Source organism: Pollicipes pollicipes, unplaced genomic scaffold (genome assembly GCF_011947565.3).
Source record: "Pollicipes pollicipes isolate AB1234 unplaced genomic scaffold, Ppol_2.1 Scaffold_3564;HRSCAF=4188_pilon_pilon_pilon, whole genome shotgun sequence".
Classification (NCBI taxonomy): Eukaryota; Metazoa; Arthropoda; class Thecostraca; order Pollicipedomorpha; family Pollicipedidae; genus Pollicipes; species Pollicipes pollicipes.
Window position 1 is genome coordinate 1 of NW_023596325.1, and position 18,950 is coordinate 18,950.

The 18,950-nt window shown below is 52.5% G+C and overlaps 1 long non-coding RNA gene and 1 pseudogene across 1 annotated transcript; both read right to left on the minus strand.

The window, feature by feature from the left end:
* Positions 1 to 49: 49 nt before the first annotated feature.
* On the minus strand, positions 50 to 3,219 carry LOC119092884 (uncharacterized). Its single transcript, XR_005093562.1, has 4 exons — positions 3,134 to 3,219; positions 1,789 to 1,924; positions 1,343 to 1,561; positions 50 to 193 (listed from the first exon to the last, which is right to left on the minus strand). It is a non-coding gene; the product is annotated as an uncharacterized LOC119092884 (long non-coding RNA).
* A 2,991-nt stretch (positions 3,220 to 6,210) lies between these two features.
* LOC119092883 (chitinase-3-like protein 1) lies at positions 6,211 to 18,369 on the minus strand (annotated as a pseudogene).
* Positions 18,370 to 18,950: the final 581 nt, after the last annotated feature.

Here is an 18,950-nt window from a genome sequence, read left to right on the forward strand (position 1 = left end):
CGCCTTGTGTTTTGGCCACCACGCCGCATCTCCGCAGCCTCACCTTCTGCCGCCGAAGTCAGCGTCCGCGGTCTGCCCGTCCTCATCAGCCGTCGCCGAGGGCCGCCCACGCCGCAGCGTGACGTACTGCCGCCGCCCCTTGCCGGATGACGTCACATCGCCACTGTCGTCAGCTGGCGTTGTCTGCGGTTGCCTGAGGGGGGGGGGGGGGGGGGCGATCGGGTCAGGACGCTGTGGTTGTGATGGGTGGATGTGCTCTCTCATGGCATAGTTCGGTGCTGTCTCCGTTTCCAAGAAATGTTTGCCTAGTTTCCCACTCACCCACTTAATTTTTTCCTTGTCTCCCTATATTAAAGAAACGGTTCTTCCCGTTTTAATTTTTGAACTGGAGGAAGAGCGCTTCAGCTTATAAGGATACCCTACAAGATACCACCGTTTCCAACCCAGATCAAGAGAACAGCATCCAAGTTCAGCATTACAAGAGCCGTCCTCACTACAGCGTTGATAAGACAGTAGCATGAGCCTTATTCCTCGGAGAAAACCAGGAGAATTAGAGAGAGTAGAGGAGAGAACAATGACATAAGTGAATTCCTTTTGCTATTGTTTCGATATGTTGCAAAAATATCAACCCAACTACATCTTCATTCTCCTGGTTTTCTCCGAGGAATAACGCTATACTTCTGTCTCATTTATGTGAATAATGTTCCTCGCTAATGCACTGAACAACTCACTGCAGCGTTTATCCATCGCAGTGCACAACCAGCGCAGAAGCACGATGCTACCAAATATATGTATAGCCGTGGAGAGGACTGCACTGGGGACTATCGGCTGATCTATTCGAGATCCGTATCAGCTGATACACATTGTTAGCGCGGACTTGAAGTGAACGAGTGCCTTCACAAGCATGCCACATGTGAATAGGATTAAACTGCCTGTCAAGTGATGGCTTGTCCGGACGAGATGATGTGTGTGCATTCGGTCCATCAGAGTTCGACATTCAGCCAGATCTTATCAGTCAATGCTGACGTTGAAAATTAGATGCAGAAATTCGTTGAGCTCGTCAGCTTCAGTCGACGTATTCAGCCTTGTGGCTTTAAGTCACAATGTCCGCAGACATGCAGCTCAAAAAGATGTGGAATCTCGCGAGATACTGCTTGTGACAGACTCGGTATTTTCTTTTTCACGGCGTGCGCCACACGAACCCTAAAAACACCAGCACAACGACCAAAGTTTGCTGTAAAGGCCCCACGGCGAAGCCACAAGCCTAACGCTGTACGCGATACAACCATCAACATCCTAGCACTCAGCGCCTGACCGCGCTGCCCCACAGAAGCCAACCCACCTGTTCCGCTGGATGCTGCTGTACTGGGGCCGACGGCGGGTGTTGCTGACGGCCTCTGACCCAGTGCCCTCGGGTCCGTCTTGCGTGACCTCTGGCCGCGGGCGGCGCGACAGGGACAGTCGGGGGCGGCTGTTCTCAGGCTCAGCCTCCGCCTCGTCTGCGGACGACGGTCCGGGCGTTGTCCCATCGGTGGGCTGCTCGCGAGCGATCGCAGAGTAGCTGAAAACGGAGCGTCTCGGCGTCAGTACCACCCGGGAAATGAGTTATATACCAGGCAATCTGCAACCAACAAGTAACACAAGAATCCAGGTGTGACAGTTCACCAGCGCTGCTTCCTGCAATGCAAAACATGCACGATCGCAGTCCATATCAACTCACCCGGTGATCATTAAACGATGGCCCTTCCTCCTGCCCAGAAAACTAGCGCTTGTGACGTCAGTACTCACCGTGGCCGGGCGGTGGTGGTGGTCTGACCACCGATAACCTTAACCAGCGTCTGGCGGTCCTTCGCCGACAGCAGCCCTGGGCCCACCGCGTCAGCCCCGCCCCCGTCTAGCAGCTTCTGCACGGCGTCCAGGCCGCCTGCCGACAATGAGTGATGATGTCAGCAAAGGACGCAGGGAACATGCACGTCCAGGGGTGTGTCGTCACCCAAAGGGACATTTATAGCGTTGGCGGCGAAAATGTTGAATGTGAGCTCAGCAATCACATCTGATATCCGCAGAGTTCGCGGTTTGTCCGCACAGCGAAGCGTCGCAGCACAGCGTGTCTGCGCTACGGCGGTCAATAGGCTGGAGTTTATATGCAGGGTAGCACAAGACATTCCATATCGCAAATTCCCCTGGATGGTGGATTTGGACTAAACCATACTAAACAGGTGCCATTCTTCACCGATAGATAAGCCATGGATTTCGTCGGATTTCGGGACTGAACTATGTCCATAACTTATATTTGTGGCCCTTGTGCTCAATGTGCGAAATCTGATAAGCCAACCGCAAATGACATTCCAACATACCGCTTTTCAAGACGCTTAGAACTTCACTGACTGGCATCGTTTGTCATGCATCTAATTAAATTTCCCGAAGGAGTGTTTTTGGAATTGTCGTACTAAATAACAAATCATGCGCAGGGAAAATTCCCCACCATCCCGAAAAGTAATTACAGTAAGCGCACAGTTTCTCTTTTGATCTTTCCTCCAAGTGATAACGAACGATCTCACACTCGCCCTGATACGGGAGCATACTTCACCTGCCCCCCCCCCCGTCCCTAAGGTAGTTTGTGGAGACCTTACCGTCTGAAAAGGTGTAATTTTCTGGAAGATTTGAACTTTGACATGACATATTGGGATAATTGTTAACCCAGCAATATAAAAACTAGAACCAATCGCTAGAGCTCATTGAAAACAATCTACTGGGTTTTACACTAATCTTATCTTCACTAGTGCGGAAACGCCAGGGGCCAGGGCCGCATCGCCCCTACTCCCTTTTATCAGTCCGCGCTAAGGAAACTCCGCATCAGGGCGAGGGTTAACGTAGCATGCATCGCCGCGACCTTGCCGCGCTTCCTAGCCTGACCAATGTTTTGCCGATCAGCATTCGACCGCGATTACACGTCAGACAAGCGCTACTTGTGAGACAAGACATCGCACGTTTGCGATAAATCGTGGTCACACTTCGAACCGGGCGTCTACAAAAATCGCAGTGAGAAATGACTCCAAGCGACGCATTCCCATGTCTCGCGCCCGTGGCACAGGCTTAACTCAGCGAGGCCGTCGCCCGCTGCTGGACTGACCGAGCTGTTGAATGAGCGCCAGCAGCTGCTTAAGCTCCTCTGGGTCCGACTCGTCCGCTTCGGCAGGCGGCGACGGCTTCGGTCTGCTGGCCGCGCCTGCGCTCGGGAGCCGCCGAGAACCTGCACGAGAGGGGGGGTCAGCGTGTGCAGAGGCGTCCGGCTCTGTCAGCGTCTCACGCGGCGGCGTCACTCGTCCGTCACGGCGGCGTCACTGACACGGCGCGCGTCACTGTCCAACACGGCGGCGTCACTTGTCCAACACGGCGCGTCACTCGTCCGTCACGGCGGCGTCGCTCGCCCAGTACGGCGACGTCACTGTCCGTCACGGCGGCGTACTCGCCCAGTGACGGCGTCGCTGGCCAACGGCGGCGTCACTTGTCCAACACGGCGGTGTTACTCGCCCAGTATGACGGCGTCACTGGAAAACGGCGGCGTGCGTCACTTGTCCAACACGGCGGTGTTCACTGCCCAGTATGAGCGTCACTGGACCAACACGGCGACGTCACTTGTCCAACACGGCGGCGTCACTTGTCCAACACGGCGGCGTCACTGTCCAACACGGCGGCGTCACTCGTCCGTCGGCGGCGTCGCTCGCCCAGTACGGCGGCGTCACTTATCCAACACGGCGACCGTCACTTGTCCAACACGGCGGCGTCACTTGTCCAACACGGCGGTGCTACTCGCCCAGTATGACGGCGTCGCTTGACCAACACGGCGGCGTCACTTGTCCAACACGCGGTGTTACTCGCCCAGTACGGCGGCGTTACTTGTCCGTCTGCGCCACTCGTCTGTCCGCTCGGAAGTTGAGCGTCATTTGGCATTGTCCTGGCACCAAGCATGACGCCGGCAAGTGCTACCACTACGGGCGTTTTGTGAGGTGAAGTTGAGATCATATCGCTTGCGAGCTGGAGATGAATACTTATAACTCAAGGCGATAACCGGTCGGGCATTGTGCATGCTAATGTATTACCATGTTTTATTTATGGTGGCATTCTTAGGCCATGACTACTCAGACATAGTTCTCAGAATGTGAGGGCATATTTGCATTCATTATGCTTCTAAACACTCTATCTCCTTCGGTATGTCATGTTGAAGGCCTATCAGTGCATCAATCTTGGGTATCGAGAAGGATGATTCTCCTTAAGGCATAAAAAGCACTATTACACCCGCAGGCATGTACGTGATAACACTGGCAATAGGACAAATCGCAATCTGACGGATACGCTGGGAACGCGAATGCATGCCTGATGACTTGTGCCGAGAACGTGGAGGCCGAAGTGTGTCTGTCCTGCGTTCTGACCTGGATGAGAGCTTATCCCTACTTCAGAGCTCACGGGTCGCTTATCGCCACAAACAGCATATGGTATGCTGTTCAACACAGCCACATATACCGCCGACAGCACTTCCGTGTATTTCAACCAATCACTGGCATTGAGTGAAACGTTAAGTTTTTGTGAAAGCTTGAGTGTGCGGCTGCGTCGTACACGTATGAAACGCACAGAATGCGAATTGAAGCATTCGTGAAATACGTTAGCGGCATTAATGACGCGAAAGTGGTATGTCAATTACACAAACAACATTAAGAGTTGCATGTGAGTAGGAAGACACACGGTAAGAACTGCTGTCAATATGCAGTGCTCGGTGGAAAAGCGTTGGAAAATAACCCACGAGCCACGCCATCGATATCCTGCCGCTATACCAAATCGTTATTCTTTCATCCAGCGAGTGCTTTACGGCATACGTATCTCAAACGGCGCCTAGTCTCAAGGTGATCGCTTTAAAACGGCTGTTGCAAGTTGCCTACATCTTATCGTCTACAATAAACAACAGACTGGAGAATGTAATAGTGTCAAAACACGCTTTTAACTATCTGCTTATGGTTTCCTCCAATGACCTCGAAAACAAGCGCGTACCACATCATTTTCTACCATATTCCGCTGACGTCAGGAACTGGCTTTGCATCACTAGGCACCTTCCCGTAACCACTAATTTCTGTCTAACGAGCCGGTTCCCTTTGATATGCATCCTGCTTCTTTCTCCACCAGCACCAGTTTGTGCTAAAGTTGCCGAAGTTTACTGATCTGTTGTATAATAGATGGGGGCTTGCAAACCGGGAGCCACATGAGTTCAAATTGTTGTTGATCAGCTGGAGGACCAACAATGATGCAATCACGTACTAAAGTGAGCCCACGGTGCTTATCGCAAGGGCCATCTGTAGCTTTCAGAAGGTGATCCACCGCTCAGATGTGCGGGTGATGTGTGCTCCGCCAATGCCCCCATCAACACAACTACTGATGTGTAGCGATCCGGGCAGCACGTCCTCCTAAAACTGATCGTGAGTTTCAGTCCAAAGTAAATGATCTTTCTATATCGGTCACGTGACCTTCAAAGCCGGCCACTTCCATCCTCTGAAGCGCACAAGGTGCCTGTGCCGTCCGAACCAATGCCACAATCTGCATAGTCTGTACATAATGTTCGTTAGCCATTGGCGATTGCTTCTTAATCTTGTTGTCATTCAGTGATTTCTGTTACACAGCACGACGTTGACCAGCCCGGGGTCACTACCGACTTAACATGCCAGCTCTGTGACATCTGGTGATTTTTTAAGTGACGTAAAATAACCCTCAGCGGTCTATGGTCGTGCTCAGTGTTCCCCCTATCACAGGCATGTGCGGTCTGACCACCTTCGTTCGACCTGCATTTTCGCCGAGCTCGACGAGTTACCTTTAATGCCCCCCCAAGACCTTCAAGAGACAACCCCATGTGACCTTCAGCGACCCTCCATACCTCCCAGCGGACCACCGTGAACTTCCTTCAGAATGCACCTTTCCCGGTTGAGCCCATTCCGTCACGTAACATTAACCCTTAATGACCTACAATAACCTTCATTGATAACCTAATGTCGGTTGGCAGCAGCAGCGGCCAAATCGGTCTTCACACGTAGTAATCACTGACCTTTAGTGATCGTCAGCGACCAGCAGTGACGCGCAGTAAGCTCTCAAGACCCACCTCCGGTTCGGGCCCTCTTCTCGGCGGCGCTTATGCTCGTGTCCGGCCTCTTCGGCCGAGCCGGCAGGTCAAGGTCGAGCGGGTGGCAGGTCAGCCGTGTCGTAGTCCTCGTAGAACTGCTCGAACGGATCGGGCGTGACCTCGCCGATGTTGCCCTCCGGCTCCGCCGGCAGTACGGTCGGCTCCTTGGTCGGCGGGAACGTGATCGACTGGACCTCTTTAGCCACGATCTGTGGACAGGGGTGGGAATGCCACGGCTGCGGGACACTGACTGCGGTGTAGGTTTGTGCTGTGGAACTTCTGACGTATCTTAAACGTCTAGCTCGAAATCCAGCTCCAGCGGGTACGAACTAGGCTTGTGGATGTGCTTACGACCTGCTGTTACCAACATCACCCTCGGACGACTAGCCAGGCCTAAAAGGTCGAGCGTTGTCCATAATTGAAGTTAACGAATTAATTGAACACCACAATGGCGATCGGCCAGCAACGAGCTCTTTTGAGAAATTAACGCACAGCTAAATGCGGAAGAACAACATATAACATAACCAATGTCTTCATCGTTGGCTGACCTTCTTCCATTACACCCATAGACGCTACTCCTTTGCAAAACCCACCCCATAATGACACCCCTCTCGCCCACCCCTGCGATGACGCCCCTCCCAACCGTCCCCGTGATGACGCCCTCCCACCAGCCCCCTTGGTGACGCCCTTGTCACCGGTGCCTGCAACCCAACTGCGGCACGGACCTTGCACTTGACGTTCCTGGGGAAGTCACAGGAGTCGGTCTGCCTGTTGAAGAGCAGGCCGGACGGGCAGGTGAAGCTGTGCGGCACGATGCCAAGGGGGCCGCCGGCCAGACACCAGAAGTACTTGTTACACTCCTCCGGGTGGGCGAAGAAGCCCTCCCGCTTGCAGTTGAAGCCTGCCGGGGCGTAAGGCACGGCTCGGTCAAATCAAGACCGAGAAATGCTGTGGGTGGCGTCCGACGAGATTATTCTGACCCAGCGGCGGCATATCTGACGTGGGGTGTGTTTAATATTATTCCTATCATGCAGCAATAATTGAGACGATTTTAGGACGAAAGTGACTTTCACGGTTGCTGGTTTTCGTGGGTATGCCCGTCGTTAAGAGCAAGGAAACACAAACCATCTGCCGGGCGTCTTGCCCGGCTAATGTATTGACGCCATGGCCACGACTGTTTTGCGTCATGACGTCACAAGCTACCGTTCGGCGAGCCAATGGCAGCGCTAGAAACGCAGTGCGTTCGTCACCTGCTCCGGGGTCCGGCGTCGCCGGCGGGGGAGGCGTCGGTCCCCTTCGCTTGCTTCGGCAGGTCCCTACAACAGCAGGGTACTCAGGTCAGTCTACGGACACTTCAGCAGGTCACTGTGCACCTCACGCGAAGAAGAAAAAAACTCGCGGCTGACTTCACCAAAATGCTATCGTTCATGCCGTGCGTCAGGTTTGGCTGCATGTCTGTCGTGCGTGACAAGTATCATGTTTGGCATCATGAGTGACAAATGTTCGTGACCCTGGAACAACCACTAAGCACAAAAACATACATCGGCATGCAAAGATTTGACCAATGCCACACACGGACACTGGTACTAAAATCGCAAACGGAGACCCAATAGGAACTTGCTGGTGGCTTGAGTTAAAACAGCACGTGTTGGACTGTAAAAAAAGATAGCATTGCAATTGCCCCACCATCAGGAGCGTCCTACACGCGTTGTGTCTTCTGTGTTCAATGCTCAAACTTCTGAACAAGGCAACCGTGACATTTAATATGTGTGGTCGGACTGTGAGCTTCCTCCAAAACCATGCGATGCTTTTGGATGAGAATGCTTTGAATCTTCATTTGTGACTTAAGGGGTTTCATTCCTAAGCGCCATGCCTAAGAAGTCAGGTGATTCCCTGCAGCCAGATGACTGTGTCAGAAGAATTCAGATGCCCCGGTGCCACTGCGTCCGTATGGAAGTCAGATGCCCCGGTCCCACTGCGTCCGTACGGAAGTCAGATTGCCCGGGCCCACTGCGTCCGTATGGAAGCCACGTGCCCCGGTCCCACTGCGTCCCTATGGAGGTCAGATGCCGCGGGCCCACTGCGTCCATACACTTGGGTTTACGTCCGCAGAAGGACAACGCAGAGCAATCACTGGCGACGGGGGGAAGTCTATGCGCATCCGGCCATGCCCTTCCTAATTCCGATCACTCGCTGTCGAAGACCACCATCAATAAGAAAACATTTACGGATGGGGTCGGGAAAAACATGAAGCTAAGCGCATTTGGCGGAATGTTAAAGTCGTATGTTTTGCTGTATAATGCTAAGTTAACAGCACAATATACTCGTGCATCGAATCGCTGACCACTGAACCATTACAAAAAGACCGAGGTGTTTCCTGAAGGAACGGAGACCAAGTAACGAGTACTTTCTGTCAAGATTGCAGCTTCACTGAATATAATATTTTAAAAAAGCACTCTTAATCAACCTACCGGACTTATATGTAGGCGTTAATAGTCAGCGCATAAGCCAAGTAGCAATCAAAACCAGCTTTAATTGCCGCCAGTGAAATTCGGGCCCTTTTGATCCGGATTGTACGGGTGGATACGCGGGAGTGCTTACCCTGGAGCCGGGGCTAGGAACGCCTCCTTAGCCGCCTCGATGAGGGGGTACGGCTTGCCAGAGCAGCGGCCGCGGAAGTCGTCGTTGTCGATCGACCAGAACATGATGCCGCCCAGACGGTTGTCACGCACATATTCTGCCTGAGGACGACCAAGGGTGTGGTGTCGGAACACAGGTGGGGATGGAACCTGTTGTCAGGATGATTATCTTACACGTGTTTTGTCTGTGGGACGCCAAAGATGGTCAGATAGGCAGGGAAAGAACATGGTGCTGCCGAGATGACTATGTTCCGTCAGTGGAACGTACGAGGCTCAAGATGGGATGCCAAAAGATGGTATTTTTCAGTACCTTCAGCCAGAAAAATCACTTAGGTCGGCCAAGCAAGGAGACTCAAGTTTGAAATAGGTTCGACGACACCAAAACGGTATCTCTCATGCCAACTCCTTTTTTTGGGTAGTGGACTTATTAGCTTACCAAAGTTTACTAATAGCTCAACATCACACCCGATAACAGCCCTTTTAACAGTGATGCATAGCACTGGACCTCATGCCTTGCCACACTTCAAACCCACTGCTGACATCGTTCATTATTAAAACAAACGTCTTACTTTTTATGGCTAATTCGCCACCTCATCCGTGGATTTACATCCTTTTTGTGTTGAATTAGTCATTGCAGTATTGTAGTTACCTCACTTTTCTCGATAGATAAGTCACCGCACCAGCGACTCACCTTCTTCCTGGCGATGAACTCGTCGTCGTAGCCAACCCACTGCTTGCCGCTGGTGGCGTACGGGCCCATGGCGTCGGGGTAGGGCCGGAACAACCTTCCACTCATCCACCGCCACGTGCTCACAGATCTGCACAACCACCAGACGCCAGCGTTATTCATTTGTGTATGCGTGCGCTCCATACCGCACAGGTCCGCTTGCTCGTCTCAGCGTCAACGCACTTCGGGTACAATTTGAAATACGTGTGGGGGTGGGTGAGGGGGGGGGGGGGACATGCGGCAGCATTGTGCAGCGCGTAAAACAATCCACAATTCCATCCGACGAAAGGGCGGAGGTAGAATAATCCGGTTGAACTGGACGACACAGCCTGGGTGGTGGGTTCTGGATAAACGCGGCGGGCCATGTCTGACAGGTGCTCTGCGCCTGAAGTCACTCATGCAAACCATGCGGAGTATTTGTTATATCTCGATTTCCCTTCTTTCTCCCAGGAATAAGGCCATTACAACTGTCTCATCTACGGGAATATTTGTTTCTTTAAATATCGTAGGATAGTTAAATAACGCGTGGTGATTTGTCATAATTTCTATCAAAGCGCTCCTTTATAGGACTTGTCGACTACGCATGCATGTCCTACGATTAAGTTTATAGGACTATCATCTGTCTGACATGAGCTTGTTCGGCGTTTGTCAGGTAGACGCAGTGCGCAGGAATGAACGTTAATGCCGAACACACAAACATACACAAATGCTGTTAAAAATAAAAGTGAAATGAAAAACGACAATATCGTCAACACATGTTACCCATCGTAATGCACTACGCAAGAGAATACGTGCCACGTTTTGTTTCTTCGGTCATGCATGGCTCGGTGCGACTCAGGGAACACTGGCAGTGAAACAAAGCTTTTCCACCACAGTCTTAGCCACATGTTTATAGCGCATGTAAGCCAGCCCTCCGCGGCCAGGAGGGATGGCCGCGCTCAGAGCACTTGGGACGCTCCCCACCTGCCGCAATGCCTCACCTCGTAGAAGCTGAGGTAGCCGTCCTCCTTGGTGCTCTTGCCCTTGGTGCCGGCCTTCTCGGCGGCCGCCTGCAGACCGCTGAAGTTCTCGTCCAGCAGGGTGTAGGACCTGCCGTAGGTGGGGATGCCCACCACAAGCTTGCGCCGATCGGCCCCCGACTTCAGGTAGAACCGCACCGTGTAGTCCTGAGAACGGACTGTCTGCTTAGCACCCTGATACCCGCATACGCATGCCACGGAACGCAGTCCTGCGCGTGCTTGGTGATGTGATGTGGAAGTATGCAAGAGAAGATACGATTAGTTCTTGCCGACGCGGCGTCGTTTTTATCGAACGGCCTACGCGGCGTAAAGGTCACTGCTTGCCGGACATCCTGCCGGTTGATCTGATCAGAATAAAAACAGCTGACCACTGGCAGAATACAGAAGTGATCGCAATCTCTGAAGTTTATTTACGGGAGAACATAGGGTTGAGCTAGTATTATGTTCCGGTTTTGGAGTTGTCCGTAAAGCTAGAATAAAGTATAGGCCAAGATAAAACATGTTCTAGTATTAGAACTCCTGTGCAGGTTTCAACGACACTGTGAGTGTCAGTCAGAGTGCCAGCGAATAATTTCTGACACGTCATTAGCTGGAGTTTCGTATTTCCCCTTCGACCATGTAAGCTCGGAATGGCTATTTGCGATCTACTTACGGACGGCGCTCCATACCTTCGGCGCAATAAAAAGGCTGTTACGATAAGCCGCAACAACGTACGCATTCGATTGCCTTTTATTTGCGATTCCCCGACACTACAGGCTGTAATGTAACCGTAAAATCGGCTATGTAGAATGCAACACAAGAATCAGGTCTTCAAGGCTCACCACTGGTTCAGGCTCGGATTTCCTTTCACCAGCAATGCGTGAAACGCGGCGGCGCCACTGACCGCTGGCAGTGTGCCTCACTCCGGATTCTCAGATGAGCACACTCACCACGTTCAGCTCGCTGCGGTAGTCGAACTCGGAGGTGCCCGGGGCGGCCAAGAGTGGTGCGTGGTGATCCGTCAGAGCCTCGGTCGAGGCGTGGTAGTCGTACGCCAGGATGTTGAAGAAGTCCACCACACTGGAGCACAGAATGGCGTTGCAGTGAAGTGCTTAGAAAACAATAGCGCATGATTAAGGCAATAACAAGGACGGGCGAAGTTGCGCTCAAATGCAGGTGTTACCATGTCGAAGTTAACAACAGCTAAGTGGCCCACTGGGCTGCGTGTTTTACCAAAGATGAGCATGCTTTCATGACATTCTTGCAACAATCTCGACCCGATGTCGATTAAATAAGACGCAGCGAGAACATCAAGTCGCGGCTTGCTTTTCCGTTTTGGTAGACGCAGTCTCGAATGAGCCAGACACGCAGCTTTTAATAATTCATTAAAACCTTTGTAAAAGAAACGGCTCGATAAATATGCACACTTGTCTGGAACCCACACATCATCACCGGCATGACATCATCGCTGGAGCAGGCCATGCAGTCGTGGATTTTGTGGAATTATTTTCGGTCCGAAGATTACAAGGGAATTTCCAAAAGATCGCAACATATGGGATGCACGATAAACGAGGACATAAGCGAATTCGCGGTCCAAATTTCAGCAGAAGTGCCCGTCAAGATTATCACGTTTGCAACGAGAAGTCATTCAGATTTCAGGTCTGGGGAAGAGAAGCCCTGGCCGTTTTGGGCATTTTACGTCACCATCATCGTTTTGCGTCACTCAGTCAGTGCTTATCCCTTGTGGAATCGGCCAATCCCGGGCCCGATTCACACCGCAACGCCAAATGCCCGATTCGCCCGACATGCGAACGCCAACCGGGAGTTATGCCTATTGCCAACACTCGAAGAAGCGTTGGCCACTAGCTCTCGCTAGCACCAGCTCTCTCCAGCATAGGCTTCATTGATAAGCTTAGCTTACGTGTATTTATCTGCAATGAATTACACCATTTGCGTTTTAACGCACGCTGGCGCAATGTCGATCATACTTTCTCCGTGTGCCCAAGTCGACCTTCACGGCATGGTTCATTGCGGCAGGGATGAGTAAGACGTAACCGCAAAGATGACTTGTGAGTTGCGTTTCCCAACAGCGTGCGGAACCGCAGAGAATCCCGGGCATAGCTCGGTGTGAGGTGTGGAGAGAACGTCAGTCAGTACGTTTTGACTGGCTCTATTTTCTGAAGGCGGAGGCGGTGGCTCGCCCGTAGTAAGAGCCACTGAGTCAGCCACCACCTGTCTGTATCCGGCCCTAGCCAGCAGCCGCTCCGTGCTGGATCAGCTTAGGCCGCCAGTCATAATCCCAGCGGCATTTATAATTGAAATTCCTCAGGGGAATCTTTGTAACCAGCTGAGAAGCAAGGGCAGCTGCGAAGACGAAAGATTCCTGCCCATGTGTAGCGTCCTTTGTTCGCGATGGTGGCAGCATGGTCTGTTGCAACGAGGCGCGGTGCCACTGATGCGCTAACAAAGGAAACTGCTTGCGCAATTAGCTGGTCTTCCCTCAGCAGACCACTCATGATCAGATAACCAGACGTCGGAGGACGTGTCAGCATTTTTGGGTGACACGCAGACGTTGAGCACGACCGAGAGACAGGAGAGACTTCCCATTCAGATGGGCTCCCACGCGTTGATACCCCGCGCCAGCGCGTCACGCATGCGTGCCGGTCCGCTCAGAGGCGCGGGTAATTCGCACCGAGGAAGAGTCACGAACACTCACGCTTTGGGAAGATCACATGTCGCTAAAATTACTCAACACGCATTTATGGAAAAGTGTGAGCAAAAACAAAGTGATGGTGCAACTACTGGAAGCATAGCGGGACAACCATAGCCAGGCAAGTATTTTTTTGTGCACCAGATGACACCAGATGAATCACCGGAGGTCATCATGAGATGAGACCAGAGGAATCACAGATGGTAATTTTAACGATTGGGCCTGCTAAAGGATTTCTTTATCTCTGGTTTTCCAAAACACAGATTCTGATTTCATAAAGTACTATTTCTAGTTCAAGGCATCACAAGCATGACAAAGTTCGCCGCCCCGACGCCCTGTCCTCCGTCGTGAGGCTAGTAATTATGAGTTCAGAGCTTTAATGCCTGCAATTAGCGACCTTCAGTATACCATGAGGCACTACTGGTTTAGTGACGCTTCAAGAAACAATGGAAAACACACAAAACACTGGCAATGCCCGCAGATTCAAGCTGTACATCACATCACATCATCACATCACCACAGGTGAGATAAAGCGATCGAAGGGAAGTGAAGTGAACCAAGTGAAGTGTGGTCACTCGTGGTCATCAGCGTCGTGTAATGAGCGTCTTGATGCGTCGTGTATTCACAATGCACACAATGTTTGTCTGATGTCGTTTGGCCAGTCCACATGGTATGATGAGAGCAGACAACTGTCAGCATAAGAACTGTCGAAAAACCCGGGCTCAAGCCTGTCCTGCTTATATCAGCCATGGGTTCTGTCGTAGTCAAGACTCTCCCATGCAGTCATCTCCTAATGGACCAATCGAAATGGCAAAACAACTTTACAGAATCGCTATGATGCAAAGTGATGCTCCTGGCAAGACGAGCCGTAAGAAATAACTTGGAAGAGATGCCCTCAATATTCCATACTTCTGGCTTAAAGACAACTCTTTGTCGGTAGACCCAGTCTTTTTAAAGCTTGCAGACTGCAAGATTAGCACTCGTGTATGAGAGAAATCACGTCTAAAAACCTGAGGCGCTAGCACACGCTGTCACAAAGATACCACCGCAAGAATAGATGACGCTCACGCGTCCGGGCAACATGCTCCGCGGAACAGCTTGGTGCAGCCTGCTGTTCCCAGCATGCCGCTCACGAAGTCATGCCCATGACGATAAAAGTAAGATTACCGCGATGGAACACTGCAGCGCACTAGCCGTCCTCAAAACTACACGTCGTTGTCACCAGAAGACAGGTAAGCATTTGCTAGGAGACATTTTCCCAACAGCACACTGGCGATGTTGCCTACTGACGCTCCCTCCCCCTCCCCTCCCCCTCTCCATTCCTTAGCCCTCCTCCCCAGAAAATGGAAAACCCTGAGTTCACTAACGCGTTGAGTCGAGGCACGTCAAAGCCCTTCTCGATGTTGGAGATACCGGCAGGCACGGCCACGGTCAGCAGCAGCGCGGGACGATTCGTCTGCAGCGACTCGGCCTCGAACGCCGTCCGCAGCTCCTGCAGCCGCAGGCCGAGGGTCAGCCGCCGGGCGGGGGTCAGCCACCGTATGTCAGCGGCTACAGGCCGGGGTTCAGCCGCCGCAGGCCGAGGGTCAGCCACCGGGCGGGGGTCAGCCACCGTATGTCAGCGGCTACAGGCCGGGGGTCAGCCGCCGGGGCCAGCCGCCGCAGGCCAAGGGTCAGCCGCCGGGCGGGGGTCAGCTGGCGGGGTCAGCCGCTGCAGACCGACGTTCAGCCACCGCCCGTTCACCGTTATCATTCTACATTGAATACAGTTCAAACTGGCCAAAAATGCATTGCGTATTTTGATGTGCAATGTATACTGCGTGCGATGAGGTGAGTGCTGCTATGACATGAAATGATGTTATATGCGCGTTGCATATGCACATACAAAGGCGGATATTGAAATGGTATGCATGGACACAGACAGAACCGAAAGCCGCGAACTGGTGGTCAAAGCCGCCGCTGATGTTGTTGACGATCATGTCAACGGCCCCTGACTTCGCCCAGTGGTCGCCTGCCGCGATCGCGGCCTGCGGCAGGCCCTGCCGGCGGGCACTAACCTCGCAGAGGGTGGCATAGTTCTCCTTGTCGGTGAAGTCGCTGCCGGCCCGTGACCCCGGGTACTCCCAGTCCAGGTCCAGACCGTCGAAGTTGTACTGACGCAAGTAGCGAATCACACTCAGTGTGAACCTGCGGGGATGACAGAGATGGTGGTGTCACGTGCTGGCAAGTGCACTGAATGATGTGCAAATTGTTCAGTGCGAGATACGTGAAGCTGTGGTATGGCGCTTTAGGGATGGAGCTTCCTGTCGGTCACGAACACGTTCCACAAAACGATTGCTTGTTCCTGCGCCTGCGCAAAGGAAAGCGTTTTAAATTAATACGTCGCCTCCGACAGATAGCTGATTCAAAGCAGTGCAATATCAGTGCAGCGCAGTGCTAAACAGGCGAAATAAATGACGTTTCGTCTCGTCCTGAACCATGGAGACGCGCTGCCGGCTCTGCTGCATGCATTGCGCTGTGGTTCCACCGTCTCGACTGCGTAAACGAATCGACTGACATCCAATTTGCGCTTCAGCAGACCGGCAGCAAAAACAAAGCAGCGTCGTTCGCTAGGATCACGAGGTCAGCTCGGCTGTTTTCTCCGCATGACAGCACAAACACGAACGGGGCCCGTTCGGCCTTGGTTGAACGCGGAACAGCGCGCGCGGTCGGGTCTCCTGAGCTCGCTGTGCAACAATGCAGAAGGTCTTTAGTCATACGTGCAGGCCATTTCGCGGCTTCACTCGTGTGCGACATTTGCAAAGCCTTTGTGGGCTGAATTGAAACGCATGGTCGTTTAACGTTCTGGATATCCGATCAGGTACAAAAGTTCCGAATATATTAGGCACACTGCACTTACGTATGGCGTTTGCTTTGACGCTCTTTGTCGCAGGCTGCTGCACAACAACAACAACAACAACAACAACAAAACACGTGGAATCGGCGTGGCGCTAAAAGAGCACTACTTCCATTATTGCGGCGGTCACAATGTCGGCTCACACTCGGCTCACATTCACAGCTCACGGGTGCGTACTTACACAACAACGACCATCCGCTCCCCACGTTGCATGGAATGTGCCCAATGACTGGTCCATAGAGCTCACCACAGTCTAACCGAGGTCACGATGGGTCATTGCCAAACACCTGAGAGGCCACACCGACCGAGAGGTCCCACGACACCCGGACGGGACGCCCCTGAGCACCGGCAGTGTCCGGGGTGCGGAGAACCCTGCATCGCCCCGCGGGTCACGACCTTTCCCATCGCCCCGCACACGGCAGCAATGAGGAGCAATGCTCTTCACGTGCGCCGTTGCCGTAGTTCCGCGTGGTGGGACGCCTTCACAGCGGGCAGCACGTCCGTGCTCGTAAAGCAAATAGTACGGGTATAATGGGAGTAATAAAGCTCATGTTAGGACGCGGATGTAAGTATGGTGTGCGGCGTGATTTGCACGTATGATTTGCGCGCACATGGTTTTGTTTGACGACTGAAATGTTTGGGTTTGGCATTTCAGCATGTTTCCCATTGTTAACCCTGAATGTAAGCATGAAATTACAAAGCAAGGACATAGATTGCTTCCTCCTGGCGCCTGTGAGTTGAGTACGCCTGTTCAGAATCTCACTGCCATTTTGGCTCATGTGGATGGAATGGCAGTGTTCCACACTACGATCACACATGTTTCTGAGTGAAATTCACATCAACCGTATGCTTTTTTACTGAAGAGCGATATAGCACGCATGCAGCAAAAAAAGAAGCCACTAGACATTTGCAAGTAGACTTTTGCGCCAACGACCTGGCGCATGAAATCCTAATGTCGGCGACCCTGACGACCCGAAGACCTCGAGGACATTCCAGTGGCAATAAAATGACGCGTTGGCCGCCATGTCCATGACCTTGAGGGCCCGGACTGTCCCGATGGATGTCAAAACGCACTCGCCCGACAACTGTGTTACTAAACCAAACGTCAGTCCTTCACCAGGCGTACTATCGGACCAAACTGCCCCGCGGATTTGAAGGCCACAGGGTTTCCTGTTTGGGAAGGCCGTGCCATGCCAGGAGATCCCCGCTTCACACCGTTTTCCTCCCGACGAACAATGCCGCCAATAACGCCAGGGTCGTCTGCACTGACACTGCCACAGCCACGGTGTGGTGAATGCTGATATATAACAAGATGTTTAAACTAGATTGAGACGATTGGGGCGCGACGCCTCAGCGTGCGCTGGTGCACCTGTTGTGAGGTTTGAGCACAGGTACAAGACAACTGAGGGAGAGATTACTACACGTGCACGTGGTAGTGAGAAAGAAGGAGTACAGTAGGCATAAGAGCACGGGTGAAACATAAGCGAGATATCACAATCGTTGTTCACCGAGACTGCATGGGATGGGACGTGGCGTCTCGGATGTAACTTAGCATATCTTTACATGACATGTAACATAACATAGCACACTTCATGGATGGAACAGTTGCTTATTCTATCGTCTCTGTCTCATTAATTAGTAAACACACACTAACCTTCCTAGGCGAGGAAGATTGTTAGAACAACCACTCCATCCGTAATACTATTGCCTCGTCTCAATCTGTCCGTAAAACGACAGCATCTTTCGGCAGGGCGTCCCAAGCCCGGCAAGCAGACAACTGCGCGTTTGGTGCGAGCTTCCTATCTGACTCACGTGCTTCTGTAGTCAGGGTCGGCGACCATCTCGGAGAACCTGCCCGAGCCCTCATTCCATCCTCCAAGCGCCAGCAGCGTGCGCAGGCCCTTGTTGTACTGCTTCAGGCCGTTGAAGCGCGCGTATCCTCCTGTGGGAGCGGGGTCAGGTAAGGTCACGTCCGCTGGGTCCGGCTCTGAGAGCGCAGGTCACGGAGGATCACGTTTGCCAAGTCTTGCTCCCTTGCTTCTAAACTGAGACTTCAAGCCTCATCATCATCTCTGTTCAGTGAACAGGGACTGGTGATGAAGTGATGACTGGCAGTGGCGTGGTTTTGCAAAATGAGTTGGGGGAGCTGAACTGTGAAAAAACTCAACCCACTAAGAGATACGTCAACGTCAGAGTACGCGAACTGAAACGAAACCTCACCCCTGATCACTGGCATCCATCGTGATGCAATAACTGCGAATGTTAGCCATAAATGGCATTGAACTCAGCTAATAGTCTTTAGCCTTGTCTGCACTTCCTTTGATATTTAGCCAATCGTTGCATAAATGCTGCGTTCTCAAGATAACACGGCCCTTTAACATACGCTTTTAAATAACACACGTTTAACTCCGCAACACCTCCGCAACCAGAAATGTTTGTCACGCCACAGTGAGTTCGTCACGGCCTGATCATTGCTGCAACATTGCTCGGTAATCAGCGCGCCCCTGGTCGACGCTGTGCCAGCGATTTCCCACCGTTTCAATGCTTAACAGAAGCGCACGCCTGCGTCTCGTTTGTTCTGCATATGAATCCACTGAGGCTGCTTTTGCAACCTTCCGTCGGTCAGAGATTACCGTCACGCAACGGCAGTTCACCGCTTCCCTGCCCCCCCCCCCCCCCCCGCCCCTCCCCTCCACTCTCCCTTCGGTGTATAATCCCGTGGTGAGGACCGGCCCGCCACCTGTTAACCCCGGGGTGAGGAGCAGCCCATCACCTGCTAACCAGACCACCGGCCCGCCACCCTGTACAGCATATCAT